At 39.0% G+C, this 18,876-nt stretch overlaps 1 protein-coding gene across 6 annotated transcripts in view; it reads left to right on the top strand.

Annotated features, from left to right (window-relative positions):
* HDAC9 (histone deacetylase 9) overlaps positions 317-18,876 on the top strand; it is a 458,471-nt gene continuing 439,911 nt past the window's right edge. For 2 of the 6 annotated variants that reach the window (XM_021386084.1, XM_021386086.1), the window contains exon 1: positions 334-560. The gene's annotated coding sequence lies outside the window, so the exon portion shown is untranslated. Of the gene's footprint in view, positions 561-18,876 lie in introns of all 6 variants that reach the window. The other 4 variants (XM_021386080.1, XM_021386079.1, XM_021386094.1 and 1 more) reach the window with 3 other exon arrangements.

Here is an 18,876-nt window from a genome sequence, read left to right on the forward strand (position 1 = left end):
GGCCGCCTCCGCGGCCGCAGCGCTGCTGACCCTGCCCGTCCCGCGCCGCGCAGCCCGGGCAGCGCCCGCTCGGCTGTCGCGCCCCAATGGCCTCCCGGGCGCCGCCCGGCCTATGCGCTGCCCGCCCGCTGCGGCCCGGCCCGCTGGCCCCCCCAGCGGCGACGGCGGGGAGCGCGTTGCAGCCCGGCGGCCTCCCCCCCTCCTCCCGCTGCCGGTCGGCTATTTTTAGTAAATCCTCCTCGTGTCGCCACGGGCTGCGAGCGTAGCGCACAGCCCCTCGTCAGCTGCCGCCGCCCCGGCGCGGCGCCCCGCCCGCCCGGCCGCACTCGGCACGGCTCGGGCTCCGGCTGCGGCTCGGGCTCGGACTCGGGCTCGCTCCGCCGGCTGCTCGCTGCCCCTGCCCTGCTCTCCTCGCCGCCTCGATGGCCCCCTGACCCCGTAGCCGCCGCCAACTTTTCCTCGCCGCCTCCTCCCCGTCCGCTCCCGCGGAAGATGGCAGCAGGAGGAAGGACTGGAAGTTACAGCCCGAGAGCGAAGAGATAAGGAGGCGGCGCGGGAAGGTGAGTGGCACCGGGCGGCTGCCCCGCTCCGTCCCGGCCCTGCCCGGCTCCCGGCCTCGCCGCGTCCCGCTGCTCGCGGCAGGTTGGGGAAGTTGCGCCGTGCCGTCATCCCGTGCAGCTGCCGGCTGCGGAGGTGGGCGCCCGCGGGCAGCCCTCTCCGGCAAGTTTCCTTCAGCTGCAGCGTGGCTGAAGCGGGAGTTTTCTGCGCCGCTCCTCGGGGCCGCGGGCAGATGGGAGCGGGGCGGCCGTGTCAGCTGTGGCTCTCCGAACGGCGATTTCAGGGGCTGACAGAGCTGCGTGTTGCCTTCCTGCAGGGGGGCTTCCAGGGCAGCAGCTCAGGGCGTGGGGTGGTTCGGGATGAGGGTACGGCTGTTTGGATCACTTGTGCTTATCGTTACAATGGGAAAAGAGAGAGACTCCTTACGACACACAAGATTTGTACTCATCTGAGAAAGACTGACGCTGAGCCCAACGCTGTTTGTGTTTTGAAGTGCTCTGAGGAGGTCTCAGAACGTCGACAAACTGCATGAAAATTAAGTAGGGAAGGAGTGTTTAAAACAAGATTAGCGATGATGCTGAAGTAAGGAAGTGAATTGTGGAGCCCTTCTGACACGTGGAAACGCATGAGTGTTCTTTCCTAATGCAAAAGCTGTTGAGAATGTTTGTCATAAACAGCACGGGATGAGCGCAAGCAGAGAAAGCAGGGAATTCTAAACATATTTGTCTTTCAAGGTTGTCAGCTTTAGTTCCGTGACATTTTGTTTTCTGTGACAGAGGCGTAGTTTTCTGACAGTTACTCAGGATGCAGTCTGCAAGCTTACAAAGGCCTGTGAGCTTTGGTCAGAACTCGGTGAGCAAAAAGAGAAGCTATTATTTCAGCATTCAGGTTCTTCAGATGCCCTCTCCTATCTTCCTCTTCCATCTCCCCTCTCCCTCTTCCCCCTCACCGCTCCCCAGCGGTTTCCTCAGATCTGGATGCTTTATCTTTTTATTTATTGTTTCTAGTTTTTCTCTCATGTCCAATGCATTCCCGTAGCAGTGGCCCCAGCCCACGTACATTTTGTACCCAAAACGCCTGCTTTGTTCGGAGAGAAACACAGGCTTGTTCTCTGCCATAATACCAGAGCATTCTTGGAAGTCGGTTCCATCCTCACATACTACTTGTGTTGTGTCATTATGCGTACGGAATATATAGGTCTCGACTATATATAACTTTCCACAGGCAATGATACAATAATGCACTATTTTGACACCTCTTTTTCATTACGCTGGCAGAGATCTGATCCAAAATGTAGGAAAAAACTTGTCGTGGCCCGAAAGGAACGCTACAGTCATATTTACCTAGCGATTGTGCCAGCTTCCTCCTATAAATATTGAAATGGCTCTGTTTTATATGAAAATGGCATTGTCAGTTGAAAATTCCTAAAACAGAAAAGCATGGCATTGTAAGTGGCGACCAAGTTCATGCCAGTGCAGCACCACTGTTAACGTTAAGTAGTTAGACCTACCCAAACATTGCTCTCAGTGTCAGATTGCTTTTCATTTTGGTATCAAAATCTGTGTTTAATACACACAAGTATTTTCAACCTGACATTAAATCACCAGTTTTCGAACCAGTAGCGTTTGGTTTTCTGTGAACCTTTTTTTCCACGAATGGAGAACAGTCTACGTGCTGAAACAGGAGTAGTCATCTGTAAGCTGTTGGGTGTCTTCTGTTTGGCACTGTCTTCCTGTGCTGAGAGCATTCTGAAAACAAAAGCGATGTCCCATCACATGCTTAATTTGGTGCAGTTTTTCCTGTGATATCTTATTTTCTTCACTTGAAAAAAAAAAAAAAAAGATAATACTATGATGGAATGGTACATCTATTATGAAAAAGTATAACCGTACAAGTAGTTTCACTTATAAAACCTATCTACTTTGTACAAATATTTAAGGTGGAAAACACTTTTCAGTTATCTTGCTGCCCTAGATATTCCCATGGAAGCTGCTGTTAAAAATATAATTTGCATGCAGAAAATATTGACCAAATTCAAGTTTTCCCATAATATAAATGGTATGAATCCTGGTACAAATTACCACGAATGTTGAGAGTGACCTAAACATTGCCGAAATGATTTCATCATATTCACATTATGCTCATTAGGAGAAATTTAGTTTTGAAAATAATCAGATCCTGTTGTATGTGAACTATTAGAACTAATGAAAAATGACCAAAAAAGTTGGAATGTAGCAGAGTGATCTCCAAAATAACTAATTAAATTAAGCACATGTTATCCAGACATCTTGCATTGTCATTGTTTTATATTTGTCAGTATTCAAACCAGCTAATGTAAAATTGTCTTGGGTACATGTACATAAGCTGCAGAGCAAAGTACCTCTGATTTACAGCCTGGTCATAGCTGAATCACGGGGCTGAGCGAGCCGATTGCCTCTCAGGAGTGAGGGATTTTTCTCTTTTAGAGAAGAGGTTTGGGCCAGATTTCCTGAGGATTATATGATATTCTGTATATGTATACTGTATAAATGAATTTCAATACAAATTCAAATTAGAAGAATCAGTATTTATCAGAGCTTTCCAGTCTCTCCAGGTCTGTACAAGAAAATGTTTTCTATTTCTGTATTTAAATAGGAAGGTGCATATTGCATTTGATAAGTTAAATTAAAAAAAAAAAAAGATAAACCACAATAAAAGACAAAACATTGGACTATTCCATGACAAAAGATATTTGTCATGCTTTGACCTTTTAGTAATGATTTTCAAGGGAGTAAACATTTTCTCAGAGAATGTTGGGTTACTGAATCAAATAAGGTTAGACTGTTTACTGGAATTGGTATGTAAGTCATTTTTAGAGCTAACATACTGATGAAATCACCTTTCATTTATTCCATTTGGTCTTGATTATTTGGATTAGAATAATCATACGTGACCAAAGAGTTTATCAATTATTAGATGTAGCTTCTGTGTAATTAATACATTATATCGTGTACTTTGAACTATGTCAGCTGGTGCTGACTTACTATAATAACATTTATAATACGAAATAAATACGTTTCATTATGTTGGCAACTTCAAGCAACTTTAAATGGAAATGAAATAGTGTTTAATTTCTGTACAAAATTGTTTTAATACCTTGAATCCATCTTAAAATCCTTTCCACTCCAAGGTCTGTTCTAACCCTGGTGAGACATATTCAAACTTTCCAATGTTTCTCCATTTTTATGTAATATATTGTTATGTAACTTTTTGCCAGAGAAATCTGTCAATGTAAAAAGTTAATGTGAGTTCAAAAACTAGAAAAAAATCATACATGAATAAATGCACCAAGGGCTAGAAAGCACAACGATAGCAGTTCTAGATCAGAATGCCTCCAACCTGCATGTATCCTGAAGACTTCAGGATATTCCAGGGAGGTACCACCACTTGGTTGCCCTGCTCTTTGTTCTTCCTTACTCATCTGCTGCTGGGTATCTGGGAACTGGGAACTGGGCTGCACGGATCTTGACTTGCTTAGGTTATACTGTTCATACATTCTCACATGGTCAAGATTGACAAACTGAAATTTTGCAACTCAGAAATTTCTTTAGGAGGAAAAGGAACTGAAAAGTTTTGTTATACAACCTTCAAGCTCAGATGTTTACTTATCTTTAGCATTAATTCAATGTGTTGTGAAATGGGCTGATAGCAGGATGCAAATATTTATTCTTATTTTCCAGTAATTCTTGGTTGTGTTTTTAAATATAAATATTAGTGTTTATTACCCAAAAATCATGATACATTGTTGAGGTTTCTTTATCATACGTGATGACTATAAGGATAGGTTGGTTTTACAGCTGTTGCATAACTAAACTATTTTTTGTTCGAGGAAATGAGAGAGTCTTCAGCAAAGGTAATTCAGAAGTTAACTCAGAAGATGACTGCTTTCAGCACTTTTTTTGTTCTCAGTTCTTCAGTCTTGGAGCAGAGGATGCTGGGTTCCATATCCCACCATCCAAAGCATTCAGTCTTTGATTTCAGTTCAGGATGCAGAGTGTGTGCTTCCTCTGGAATGGATGGCTCTGGGGCTCTTGAGTCCCGTATCTAGCTGAGGCTGAGCAAGTGTGACCAAGTCCAGCTTCTTGTGCCAAGCAAGTTAAGCTTTTATTTCCATGCTGTTTTAACCTGGAAAGCCATATCTAGAGTGTCTTGACAAGCTGATGCCTGGTCTACTAGAGAAACTGTCAATCCTGAAAAATAAATAAGCTTTGTGAGCAACCAAGATAGGAAGAGACTTGAGCCATAATTTATCTGTGAAGGAGGTGGCGTGCTGCACGATGTTGTATGTGCCTTAGCTGTTTGCTGAGAGTCTTCCACAGGGAGTTCTGCATTCTGCCTATCACTTGGAGTCTTGTAAGTTTTCACAGAAGCTGCTATGGCACTGTTTTTCAGTGCCATCTTCATGCTGTTGTTCTCATGGCCTTGTACCTGCAAATTTTCCCTGAAAATGATTCCCAGTGGTGCAAGAGCCACCAGCTTTTGCTTTTCCTTTTGCCTTTTCTGTCTTTCTTGTCTTTGTCTTCTCTTTTTCTTTTTTTTCCTGAAGAAACTTCTATTATTGGAATTGTAGCATGATGTCAACTGTAAAGTGTGCAAATACATCAAGAAGGAGTGTAAAAATGCTTACATACTTGCAATGAATTTGTACCTGTTTAAATACAAATCATCAAATAGCTTTCCTCGTTTTACTTTTTAGGTCAAACAGAAATTATATGTCTTTGCTTTCATTTAGCCAACCCGAGTCGCTATTCCTTAAGTATATTTTAATCCTTCTTTGTATCCTTTTCAGCTGAATTTTTATTGCCTCATTGAATGAGATCAGAATGGTAGTCTGTGGCCATCTGAACTCTCACTAGCATCTTGTCCAATGGTGTTGAGGTTCTCTTTTTGAAAAAGCTTGACTGATGTATCCTAGGATCTATACAGGTCAAAATGGTAGTTTCATTTTCTGTTACTTTTTGAAGCTCTTTGAAACACTGAATTGGAGAAACATTCAATTAGAAGTGACCTTGGGAGCTCCGTTGTTCAACCTCTTGTTCGAACCAGAACCTACATGGAATTCAGGAGGGAGATTCCACAACCTCTCTAGACAATCTGTCTCAGTGCTTAATTAACCTCATAGTGGATTTTTTGTTTATACTGAGTTAGAACATCCCATTTTCAGCTTATAACCATTGTCTCTTATTCTTCTGTCATGCACATTTGTGAAGAGCCCAGCTCCATCTTTGTGTTTACCTCCTCCTGATAGACACTTGCAGGCAGTTCTTAGGTCCTCCTAGAGGACCTGAGAGACCCAAAGGTCTCTTCTGCGGGCTGAAACATTTCCCTCAGCATCTCCTTATGGGGCAGCACTGGCTGTTCTGCTGGCTTCTGCAGGACTCAAGAGGAAGCATCTTTCTTTCATTGGGAGTACCAAATCAGGTGCAGTATTCCAGATGAGGTCTATTGCTTGAGAAAGAGGTGATTCTAAAACATCATATTGGTAAAAATACCAAATACTAAATTGCACAAGATTCTGCAAATGCACAGATAAGGCATTGAGCAGAACTCTACTGTCATGAGACCATAAAATTAAAAAGATCTATTATGTGTTTTGAAGAATGTTGTCTTACATTTTGTATGGTAGAAACACAGTTTAATTTACAGTTCTTATCAGAAAAGTTCTTGAATAGTGTTATTTTGGTGTAGTAATGTGACTTTGGAATTTTGTTTCAACATGACTTACGTGTATTAAAGTATTCCCTTTGTAGAAGCATACAAAGCAAATGACATAAACAGCCTGTGTCTAGGGTTTTAATTATGCAAAATTCTAATTATTTGAGTTTTTGACAGTTATCACTAGGTCTCCAGGGTGCCTAACTATTGAACTGAAACCTTGCTTTGACAAGAGGTGAGTGAACTGCAAGCATGAATGTAAGATTTCCAAGGAAAAACACTGAAACACTAAATTCCAAATGGAAAATAAACAGCATGCACATAGTAACTTATTTTGTGTTTAAAATATATAATTTATTGACATGTTGTGTGACTTATAGACACACCTATTCAGTTGTTCATACAGAGCTTAGAAACAAAGGAATATATTGACAATATAAAACAGGTACGATTACTACTTTAATCTTTCATGTTTCTTCTTTTGGTAGACAGTATAACCAGAACTGATTAATAAGCCATACTTTTAATTAAGTGGATTTGATATTTAAGATTGAAGTAAAAGCAGTTTTATTTAGGATATAAATATATACTCTCTATCTTCTCTGATATTATGCTATAAATGGGAAGATCAGTGAGTTTAAATGAAATAATATTCAATCTCTGAAGCTGCATGTATGTTTAAGATTTGTATTTTTAACACATTTCTATTGATACAAACATAACTGAAGGCAAGTTAAGAGAGCTGCTACAATCATGATCAGCATATGAAAAGTGTGCGCGCCAGGAACTGCAAGAAAGTTTTTCATTGATTTTCAGTATTCCCACACACAGAATCTATTGTTTTGGTCTCTTAAGTAGTAGCTTACATTAGAATACTGAATTTTGTTATATTCAGCAGAAGTGAATAGAGCGAGCAGGAGAGAGTTTCTTCATTTTCAGACTACAGCTGGTGTAATCTTCCCAAGTCCCCCCTAAAATGTTTTAAGAGAGAACATACCATCTGGGAGTGATATGTGTGTCACTGAAAACTCTAAACAGCAAAAACATGAGCACTGAATAATTCAGCAACGCATTCCAGATATTGAAATAGTTACTTTCTTTGTACTGAGGATTTATTATATTTAATCTGAATATCAGAAGTCACTTTGGTCTTTACAATACCAGGGATCTGGCTGGAGGTTGCTGTAGGGGCCTTTTTTTTTGGCCCAGTTTTCCTTACCATACAAATTAGAGTAGGTAGGGAGCAGAGAGAAGCCGTTGTTCAGTCTTACCAACAGTGAGAAGACATGACAATTTGCAGTCCTGAAACTCTGGGCCACAGAGCTGACAGTCAATAGTTGGCGGGGAATGCAAGCTAAGACCAAGCCAGAGAAAGGTATTTTCATTTATAAATGATACATCTAGATTTACTTTTCAGATACAGTCATTCGTAGCTGCCCAGCAATCAATGCCTCTTACACATGCTCATCTCTTGCTGGGAGGTGGATGATTTGCACTTGATACAGAGCACTGTTGAACATAACGTGATGAAGAAAAGCTGAGCAAAACCTGTTAGAGCTGTAAGTTCTCCTACTGTAAACATATTGATCTCTTAAAAAGATCAATGAATGATGCATGCATCAAAGAGAACATTCAACTGCTCTCAGTAAATCGAGGTTTCTTACGCATATTTGCTTAGAAGAACATAAGGGATGTATGTTTATTTTATGTCATCAGATACACCTTGTCTCCTACTCTGTCTGACCGTATCTTTTCTTTTTCTACAAAAGAAAGAAGTAAAGTCCTGATATGAAAATGTTATTTGTTGCAATTTAATTATTTGGAATGAGAGTTCAGAGCTTCTCTTTGATTGGAAATGAAGTTAGTATTGCTTTTTGTTGTTGTTGTTTTTGGGAAGCTTTCATCAGAATCTACTAAAAAAACTGCAGAGTTATTATGATGAATTGGTGTGTATCCCTAGGTTTTTACTGCATTTCAGTGATGTGCTCATGACTGCAGTATTACCAGCCTGTTGCTGCGATGAAGTGTCTTATAGCATGTCTAAGAGCTGATGAACCAGTCATTTTTTCCCTTTTACTTATGCATGTCATCGATATCCTGGTAAATGCACATTAAAAAAGAAGGTGGGCATCTTCTAAATGATTTGTTAAGAGCACTGCTGTTAACGGTGTCAGGAATTTGATTGCAAAGGGCAAGGATTTTACCTACAGATGAGAGGTTCTGCCATTGACTATAATGAGATTAGGATGTCACCTTTCTACATGAAAATTTCCCCTCTCTGATGTTTTTGTATTGAGCAGAAAAGATAAAACGACATAGAGAGTTTGTTGAAAGCTCTCATCAAGGTTCAGACCGACTTAAGACTTTCCAGTCCTTCCGCTGTGGAAGGCTGTAGTGTCATCATTTCTTTCCCACCAGCAGAAGTGAGTTGCTGGGATTATTTTTTCCTTATAGAGTCTGTACATGACATATCTCTTCATTCCTTTCATTTTTGTGGAATGTTTGTATCCCTAAGTGTGCTTGGAGAGAGGACAGGAGACACAACTGAGTCCTTACCTTTTTCAGGTGACTTTTGGATCATAACTTAGACTTTATGCTTGGAAATGTCAGAAAGATCAAAATACATTTCTATAGAGCTAATGAAGCAATATAATTGATTTATTTATTATTAAGAAAAAAAGTACATCCCTAGCAGTGTTTCAAGTCTATTTCAGGAGAAAGAATGAGAGGGCATATTTTCCATATTTTAAGGCCACTGAAATATAATCAAAAGAAAAGTAAGCTAGATTAAAAATACTTTAAATTCTCCTTGCTTACTCTGATGGAGGGAGATTTTCTGGCATGAAATTGGTTAGCTATGTGATATGTAGGTTAAAGTATTTATAAATTATTTCACTTCAGGCCCCTGTTGCTGTGTTCTGTATGCTACTTAATAAATGGTATTTGAAATTAGTTATTTCATTCTGCATCCATTGTAGGAGAAAAAAAAATATTTCTTACAAATAAGAATAGTAATGCCAGAAAAAATAAAAGGAAGTTTAAGAGAGTGAAAAATATATATTTTTAATGCTCTGAAATAGACAAGAAAACTCTTTGGTTTAGTAACTGCAAGTTTGCTTAGTGCTGTGGTTACTGTTTCCTAATAGTAATAAATTGGAATGCTGTCACTTTGCCTTACGATGGTTGAATTTTCTTTTGCAGTGCATCTGAAAATTAAATGTTTTGCCTATTCTATTGCAGTTTTGTAGTACAGGAAGAAAAGATAACTTTCACTCCAAGAACTGTATTTAAGAATTAAAGCAATAAAATCTTAGCTATTTAAATGGAAGTGAGTGTTTCCTGGAAGAAAATAGAGACTTTGGAATTGGATATAACAGGCAACTGGATTAGCCTAGATCATTTTGGTTGGTGACAACTAGAAAATACTCAGAGCCAAGCAACTTTGCTGCCAGAGAAGTATCATTTGAAAGCAATAGGAAGTGAACATGTAATCAAAGAACTCTTCATCTCCATCCTTCCTCTAGCCTTACTCTAGGATCTGTAAGAAGAGGTCACTATGGAGCTGTTCTCTTCTGCATTGTATCTTGACTCTGTTCCAGAGTTTTTTTAATTTTTTTTTTCTCTCTCGTTTGATCAAGAGCTGTAGCAAGGGTTGTACCAACAACTTACATACTGCAGGTGGAAGAAAGGCCTGCCACATAGCTGTAAATTATATAGGAAGTCAGATAAACATTGGAAGAGCTAATGAATAGGTCTCAAAGGAAAAAGAAGTAATTACATTTTTGTTAATGGTAGAATACTCATATATATGGAAATATATAGGATTTTCAGAGTTGAGTATCTTATGCCTGGATAGGCAATAACATCAAATAATTGCGAAGCCTGATTGTTCCTGGGATTTTTGAAGGCATACTCTGTTTTGGTCCTGAGTTTGTGATTGGAAGGAGTCATCTTCTTTCATGTCCCAGTGGAAATATACTCAATTTAATAATCTAATAGAATTTATTCACTATTCAATGCATAATTATTGATACAAAAAAAAAAAAAGGTATCGATAGAACAGCCTTTCATTCTGTGTAAGACTGAAAAATCTACCATTTTGTTACAGAATGAGGTGTATTTTCCCTTTTTTCATATTACTAACATGCAGAAGGTAATTACATTTCTGAGTACATAAGCACTGGAGACAATTTGGAGTCAACTGAATAACTCTAGTAAAGAAGCTGAAGGACACTTTCAATACCTGACTTTGTTTGAACAATGAGCTATGAAGAAACTGAGGTCTCACATAAATGAAAAAGAACTAAACTTTACATTCCTCTCTACAATAAAGTTAAATGCAGTTAATATGAATCTGCTGTTGCTGTAATGAAAGAGGACATTTTCTGTGTGATTCAAGCAGAAAGAATGTTTGTTTCTTTATAATTTTATTCAAATGTCAATAACCCTCTAATTATTCTGTGCAGTTGGCATAAATACTATTTAGATAAAGCAGAATGCTGTGTTTGTGTCTAAGCATACAGAATTTCATCTGTGATTGTTTATGAAGGCTGGGATTCATTTCCCTGCCTGGAGAAAAGTTTGATGCCACTTCAAAACTGTGAGACTGAATTTAGTTGTGATGAATTTGTTCTTGATTAAAGGACTAATTTCCCTCTGTATACAACTTTATGCCCTCTAGATGCTCAGGCCTGCATTTTAAACTATTGCATGCATCTCTCTGTAGGCTCTTCTAGATATGTTAGCATTCTTAGGCATGCAAGGTGCTGAAATATTCAGTGATCCATGTAATTTTCCATTCTCAGAGTACAGCACTGAGATAAGCACCTTTTTTTCAGAAATGCTATTATTCCATTTTACAAAAAGGCCTTGAAGAAACATATTTTTCTGCCTCTGAAAATTTTGTCTAACAATTGGGGCATTCAGTGTGGACAAGAAGGAGTAGGCTGTGTCCTGAAACTCCTCAAATTGTGGATTCAGCCTTCAGTCCCATGGAATGCTCTAACTTCTCCCTGTTTGCCATTGCCATTTCTGACCTGTCTTCAGAAGTAAACAAGACAATCCAGAACATTTTCAAGCTCTTTGCTGGGTTCTGGCTCATACAGGAATGCCTTAGAGAAGGGCTTTTCTTCGTACAGTATAGAATGTAAGAAGAGGAGAGAAAGCAGAGGTAGTAAACAGTTCCTGCAGTCCTTAAAAACAGAAAACCTGAGGATATCTGGTCTAATTTCTCTGTGCTTTATTATCATAGTCCATAAAGAAGTGTCTAGAGTACAGGGACATTACAAGGTGTCTGTGTGCATTGCCTCTTCTCAGGTCCTCAGCTGACCTAGTCACTACATAGTTGTGGGTAATCACAGTGGTGTTACCGATGCACACTAAAAGGCATGCATGGAGCTAACATTGACTCATTCTTTGTTTTTACAAATCATTCTTAAAGCTGACAGTGCCTCCTATCATAACAATGTTTCTTTCCCTATATTTTTCCCTGCAGCTTTTTCCCAGTCTTCATTGGAGACTGTGTCCCAGTCTGTTTCATAGCTTGTAGCTGGCAGTTCTCTAACAGCCCTAGACAACCAGCATGGACAAATCCTGTCCCAATTTTCTCCCTTTTCCTCACTTGAACACTGTAGAATTTTGGAATAAAGGCATCTTAGTGACTCAGAATCAAGACGGACAACTCTCTGTGGGATGAAAAGGAAAAAGAAGAGCTCATCTTTCCCTGGGACGAATCCTGCCATGCTCAGTGATTCTTCTGTCACAAGATATACAAACTACAACCATTCAGCTGTGCTTGCAACTTCTAATGCTTCTTGTGCAGCCTTCATGAAACTCCAGCTACTGGACAGGAGAATATCTGCTTGTAGGCAGACATTTGTGTGCAGGAAGAAGGTGACAACCAGAGCAGCACAGTCTTGACAGTCTGAAAACAGCAAAAATTAAGCAGCATCCCGTCAGTGTTTAATATAGGAATGGTGACTAGGTCACAGCACATGATTCCTGACAAGCTGAATACAGAACCTGGGGACAGTGGAGAGGCGTGAGTGTCTTCTCAAGTGTCTTCAGCGCTTGGTGCTCCTAGCTGAACTATGGATGCCTGTGGAGTATGTTTAAGCAGCATGAGTGTGTGCTCCCAGCATGGACAGTCAGAAGTTCTGACTGGGTCCCACACATATTACACATTTAAAACCAGATTTACAGTTTATTCTCCAGGTCTCTGGTTCTGCCCCATGTGATTCTGATCATCTGCTTGTTCATGGCCGTGAGCGTAGGTCTAAATATCTTCTGTGTTAAAGATACAGGAAATGGAGCATTTGTCTGGGATCAGTTGGGATCTGGCAGACTGTGAAATTCATCTTCAATAGGAAACCTAGAGGCAGGAGAGAAAAGACTGGTCTAAAGCAGTGTATTGATGCTGTATCTTTGTTTCGTGTGTTTCTAGACTGAGCTAAATGATAAGTGGGTCAAGACACTCTTGATTTGAGTCTCCCTCCTTCAGACTGGAGTGGACACTTGAGACTAGCAGTCATTTGCTGTGACTACTTATGGCAAAGCTGCTTCAATTGATTATCTGTCCCGGTCATATCCAGGAGAGAGCTGACATAGCAATGCTAGAAGTGTGACAGCTGTGTTTGGTCTGAAATCCAGAGGTCTTGCTCTGTAAGAAGTTTTCCTGTTTTGCATTTCTCAAGTAGTTTGGTGTCTACTGAGCTGCAGACAGGCAGTCCCAGTAGAGAGCAAGAATGCTGGGAAAAGTGGAGTTTCCAGAATGGCAATCAAAGATTTACAGTGGGACTTCAGGGCAGGGATTCATTGCCTGCCTTGCATGGTGTAGTTACAAGTCGTTATTTCCCTCTCATCTTGCTGTTAGAGAATGTAAAATCTCTCCTCCTGTCTGATACAAGTGGCAAGGTAAATCTGAATTACCCAGCGCCTCTGGGGTTTGGCAATTGCATAGGATATATAGCCCACTTCATCTGGGTTTGTCTCTTACTGAATGAAATTAAGTTACCCTTAAATGTATCTAGTCTAGAGCTGCTGCTGTTTTCGTGTAAGAGCAAGCTTTGGGATGATGAGGTGGAAGGGATTGTTCTGTCTTCCTGAGGTCAGCTTCCCTGTCTTTACTTGGGCAAGTTGGATAGCAGATATGTAGAAGAATACATGTTCTCTAGGCAGAACCTATTTATCATTATTCTTTAGCTTATTTTCTGCCCCGGTGACAAAATTAGGAGTTATAGATACAGACTTAATCTAGTTCTTCCTCAGTACCTTAGGGGAAATCAGTGAGATCCTAGGAAGCTGACTGAGGGACCTGAGGGTTTACAGTTTGTTTCTCAGCCATGTCTCTGGTGTGGGCCTGGGAGAAGGCCTTGAGGCAGAGGAGATTATATCTGGAAGTTGTACTGGTACTGCACTGAAGATGTCTGTAGGACACACTACTACCAGCATCGATGGCAGCCTCTGAGTATTTTGTATTGAGCTTCATGGAAGGGGCAGGTGTGGCTTGAAACACCAGAGGGTGGTCAAAATTTTTTGATATTAAAGGAAGGTCTTGAACTTTTAAAAATTGAAAATTAGAATATTCCCTTTTCCTAGAGTGCCTGACATTATTCACAATCCTGGCATATGGACTTGACATTTTACTGGTAGTGCATTTATACATCCACATGTGGCCTTTCAAACGTGGCTCCCAGGTCTCCTTAGTGCTCTAAATTCCATATCTCCCTGACTTGAGCCAAAGCATTTCCTTTTGAAATGAAATGGCAGTTTCAGATTTTCGTGCATAACATTTAGTAGAGGAATGCTAAGAGGAAGGTGAGATGTGATGGTTTGTCAATGTGATGACAAACCTCTGCTTGTTTGTTGGTTTGTATAATTTTCCTGGAAAGCTGTTTGTTAAATGATACTAACTTATTGCTTCCCAAACTGAACATTTCAAAAGCTAGTCTTGTACCAAAAAGATGTTAGTGAAGAACTTTTTGATAGCACTGTGTCTCCTCTCTAGACCTAGGGGGAAATATAGTGCTGTCCCTTGAAGAGGTCACTTATTTTCTCTGTTTAGAATGATTGTAACAATTTGTTGTTTCTTCTGTGGCATTTGTGGATCTTTCCATCTGATTTCATTTAAGTTAGGTACAACATGAAATGTATGAGGGCTGCTTCAAAAGTAATGCCTCCTACTTTATTATGTTGGCCTACGATGTCATAGGCAGATGTTGGTGGTATGGCAGTAGAGGCTGAACATCCCCACCAATATTCAATTCCGTTTTGTTGCTGTGTGGCAGACGGCAGCAGAGGAGCAGTCTGACAAATGGCATCTGACATGGAAGTGCATATGAAGCAAAGGTGTGGAATTGAATTCTTTCATGCAGAAAAAATGGCACCCACTGACATTTATTGATGCTTGCTGAACGTTGATGGAGACCAAACAGTGGATGTGAGCACAGTGAGGACAGTGAGGTGGTGGGTGGTGCGTTTCAGCAGTGATAACAGCGATAGCGGGTCACCTCCACTGGTGCAGATTTTTACGAATGTGTCATGCAGGCTCTTGTTCATCACTGGTGAGAATGCACAGCTAATGGTGGTGCCTATGCTGAAAAATAGTGTTTTGTAGCTAAGAATTTACCCCATCAAATGACACTATTGTGCTCTTTCTATCTGTCGTAGCTTCCATGGAAATAAATAGGAGGCATTACTTTCAATGCAATATGTAGTTATGATGACATGTTATAATGTGAAAAAACACCTCAGTTCACCTTTTAAAATTGGCATAGATAAGGAAGGGCCCAAGGCTTGAGTCAGGCTTGGGCTTCTACACTACTTAATACTCTTCAGCTGTATTCAGTGGTTCAAATTAACTGTTTTCACATGTTCATCTACAGTTGCTATGAAATATAATAGTAAGTATGCAACCAAATGAAAAAAATAAGTGGCTCTTCATCCCTTACCTCCAAACGATCTTTTACATTTTTTGAATTTTGAAAAAACATAGCATTGTCTTTCAGATTAATCTTTCAAACTATGTTTTGTTCTAAATTCTTCTATTTCTCCTACCTTGTTTCTCATACTCTCTGTCTAGTTTCTTGAATGGATCATCACTCATTCAGTGGTCATTTTCCCCGGGGGTAATTTATATTTATTTTTATATTTATATTATATCTGTATATATTTTTTGTCTCTTACATAGTCACATACTCAGATGAATCCTGCTTTCACTGAGTGGGATTACTTTTATCACCACTCGTAGCTTAAATTCCAATAGAGATTTCACACTTCTCTCTGAGTGAGTCTAAGAGCTATGAAGACTTTTCTTTCTTTCTTTCTTTCTTTTTTTTCTCTTGGTCTTAGAAGATAGTATTTTTATAAATATTTAAATACCTGCAATTTTGAATATTTCATCCTTTTTCATTTGCTTTTGCAGGGCTTTAAAATGAATTGAATTTCTTTCTAAAATGTTACATAATTTTAAAATAAAAACAATGCAATTGAAAGTAACGGGCTCATTAGTAAAATCTACTGCAACAGGGTTCAGCAAATACACATTTTCTAAATGAGAATTTGAAGCAGCTATTTATTAAAGCACATGGTGTGACAATTTTGTGAAAAGAATGCAATACTTTATTATGATTCATACATGCAATATTATTGATATGATATATTTGTACATACATACATAAAATATTTGCTTTATTGTTAAGGTGGATTGCTCTGAATTAATTTTTTTTAATTTTTTTTTTCCCTAGAATCTTTCATTTGTAGACATGTTCTCTAGTACTGTAAGAAAGTCGCTCAGGATAATCTGTTATTTCCCAATACTTGTATTAATTTTAAAAAGCAACTCATCAGAATTGTGTACTTGTCATGGTGGGACCATGTAATATTGCTGTGGAACTTGAATTCTTGTGTGTACAATTTATTTTTCATTTATTTTCACATTTATTGTAAATGCTAACTAACATGAAGAAAAGGTACCACTCATCTAGCAACAGAAAATATAATATAAAATGCACTGAACAAATTATAGTCAATATAAAGCCATGCTGTGATCTTCTGTTTTCGGAAATACATGTGTTTGTTAAATCTAGTCTGATACTTTGAAGTTTGTTCCTTTCAAATTTAGATTGCAAAATTTAGAAATTAGTCCTGCAGAACTTTATAGACTCACGTTCTTCAAGTGAAATGAAAGGCTGACACTTTTCAAAGTATCCTTGACAGATACTAGGCTTCCATGTGCTATCGAAGTAGTACTGTAAAGATGTTTGCTCTGTTATTTTTTCATTTGGCTTGTCTTGATTATGGCACTATAGCACTTGTTGTCCCAACCTCCCCTCTTCCCCACCTTTTTTTTTTTTTTAAAGTAGGGAGGTTAAATACATTTTCTCTAAGAATCCTAATAGAAAGCTAGGATTTTAGCTCAAAGCAGCAATTGCACATCCTGAGAATTTTTTTTCTTTTTTTCAAACCAGAAAGGCCTTTTGAAGAAAATGATGATACATTCATTACCTAGATAGCAAAGCTCTTAGACTTATTTTGCGAGTTTTCCTCTGGTTTAATGCCTTTTCTGTGAGTTTCAATGGTGAATATGACTTACATGAAATGAAGGAACTCCTTGACATAACTTGTGTTTCATCAACAGTGGAAGTGCTGTAGTCAGAGTAGAAAAACACAGATGAGGGAACTCAAATCATAGAATTTGGTGACATTGATGAGCAGTGTTGAACAGAGGACTTTAAAAAATCAGAATAAGTGGATTGATGGTTGGGGAGCACAACTAAATAGGACAATCTTTGTTATATGATTAACAAATGAAAATAAGTTTGTAGACTGAGATCTGAAAAGAAACAGAAAGAATATAGAGATGCACATGCCATTGATAGACATAGTATGGCATAGGTAACCAGGCAAAGTCGCAGCCTAATCCTAGCTGATAAGAGAAATTTAGGTTGAAACTAGTGCTGGATGACCTGTTGGAACACTCAATTAAGTTGGATGTATTTCATTTGGGAGTGGGAATGTAACCCTAAAGAAAGGAATTATGGAAAGATATTAAAACTTAATCTGAGAAAGGAAAATAATTAAAGATTAGTTGAGGTTAATTGATTGTTGGACACACCAAAGTTGTATAAGCAAAGATGCAAGTGAGCTAGGTAGTTTTGGAGGCTTTGTAATGAGATCAGAGAAATAGGTTTAGATAGAAGGAAATCTGTAAACTTAGAAGGAAAGCTGACACAGAAGATTGGTGCATACAACACAGAAGTAGGGCATAATGCGCAAATTAAGTTGATTAGAGGGAACAAATTAAGTTGAGCTGGACAAATTAAGTTGACCTGTGTAGTAGAACTAAGCTGTTGGTAGCTGGCTTGGGATCTGTTTTGAGGGAGTGAATCTAAACAGGATTAAAATGTTAAGTATTGAAAGGTATTTTTCTTAATTATCTTTGAACAATGCTCTGATAGTTGTGGGGTTATGAAGCTGTGACATGCTGAAAGAGTCTGGTTAAATTGTAACCATTATTATAGGTACTTAGTGGGAGAATTACTTTGTTATTAGATGAGGTAGAGAACTGTTTAACTTCAAAGTATTACTAGTTCAAGCTAGTTTTGTTGAAGAGACTACATTTTATCCTCATGTATGTTTTGAATACACATTGCACCATAGGAGCTTACCTTGATCATTTTAGCTTGTTGAGAGCTCAAATCAGTGTTTCTTTTTCTTGCTTTTAACATTGGTGATAATTCAAAGGATTATGAGTGTGATACTACCTTGACATGCAGATCGTTAATAATGATGATAGTAACCAATTCAGGTTTATTTTAGGTGCTGAATAAGTCCTTCAAACATTCATTATTCTTCTAAACAGGCTACTTGTAACAGCCAGCTTACAAACTATGTTTTTAAGCATCAGCAAGAAGTAATTGTATTCAATTCCTTTCCCAGTATAGTTGATCAGTCCATTTCAAGTATTCAACTTGTTCTTCCTTTTATAATGTGACATAAGTATGTCAGCAATTACATTTTTCTTCCTTCTTAGAGGCACATAAGGGAAAAATTGGGGTCAAATATTGCACTGTAAGAGCTTTTTTTTTTTTTTAACTTTTTTTTCCCTCCTCTTCTGTGATTATGCTGTTCTCTTTGAGGGCAGCAAGTGAGAGTTAGGTATCCACCTAACTTCATGTTCATAATTAGTTCTATTGATGATTATTTGGATGACTTGGAACAAAGTTTGTCCTTGTTGCATTAGGGCTTTAAGTCTTACAAAGAGTGTGCTTGGTGGATGTACTCACAGTTGCATAAATGCAGGTAATGAGCCTCAAGGGGTAGATAAGGATCACAGCACCGTGAATAGAATAACCTGTAACGAGCACACTGATCCTCTCCCAAACTAGTCAAGTTCGAATTAGTGTTAGGCAAACTTGTCTAAAGAACTAAAGTAAGCCAACACAGCAAGCAGTGTGTACAGTAGGGAAGAGGATGTGAGAGGTACAAGAAAATGGAATGTAGAATGAGAGAGTTTAACTCACTGTGCTCTGAATGACTGGGACTTGTGAGGATAATGTAATTAAGCAGTAATGTTTGAAAAGTGGATTTAGTGTGTCTGAAAAAGACAACCAGAGTAAGGTGGTT

This window comes from Numida meleagris, chromosome 2 (genome assembly GCF_002078875.1).
Source record: "Numida meleagris isolate 19003 breed g44 Domestic line chromosome 2, NumMel1.0, whole genome shotgun sequence".
Classification (NCBI taxonomy): Eukaryota; Metazoa; Chordata; class Aves; order Galliformes; family Numididae; genus Numida; species Numida meleagris.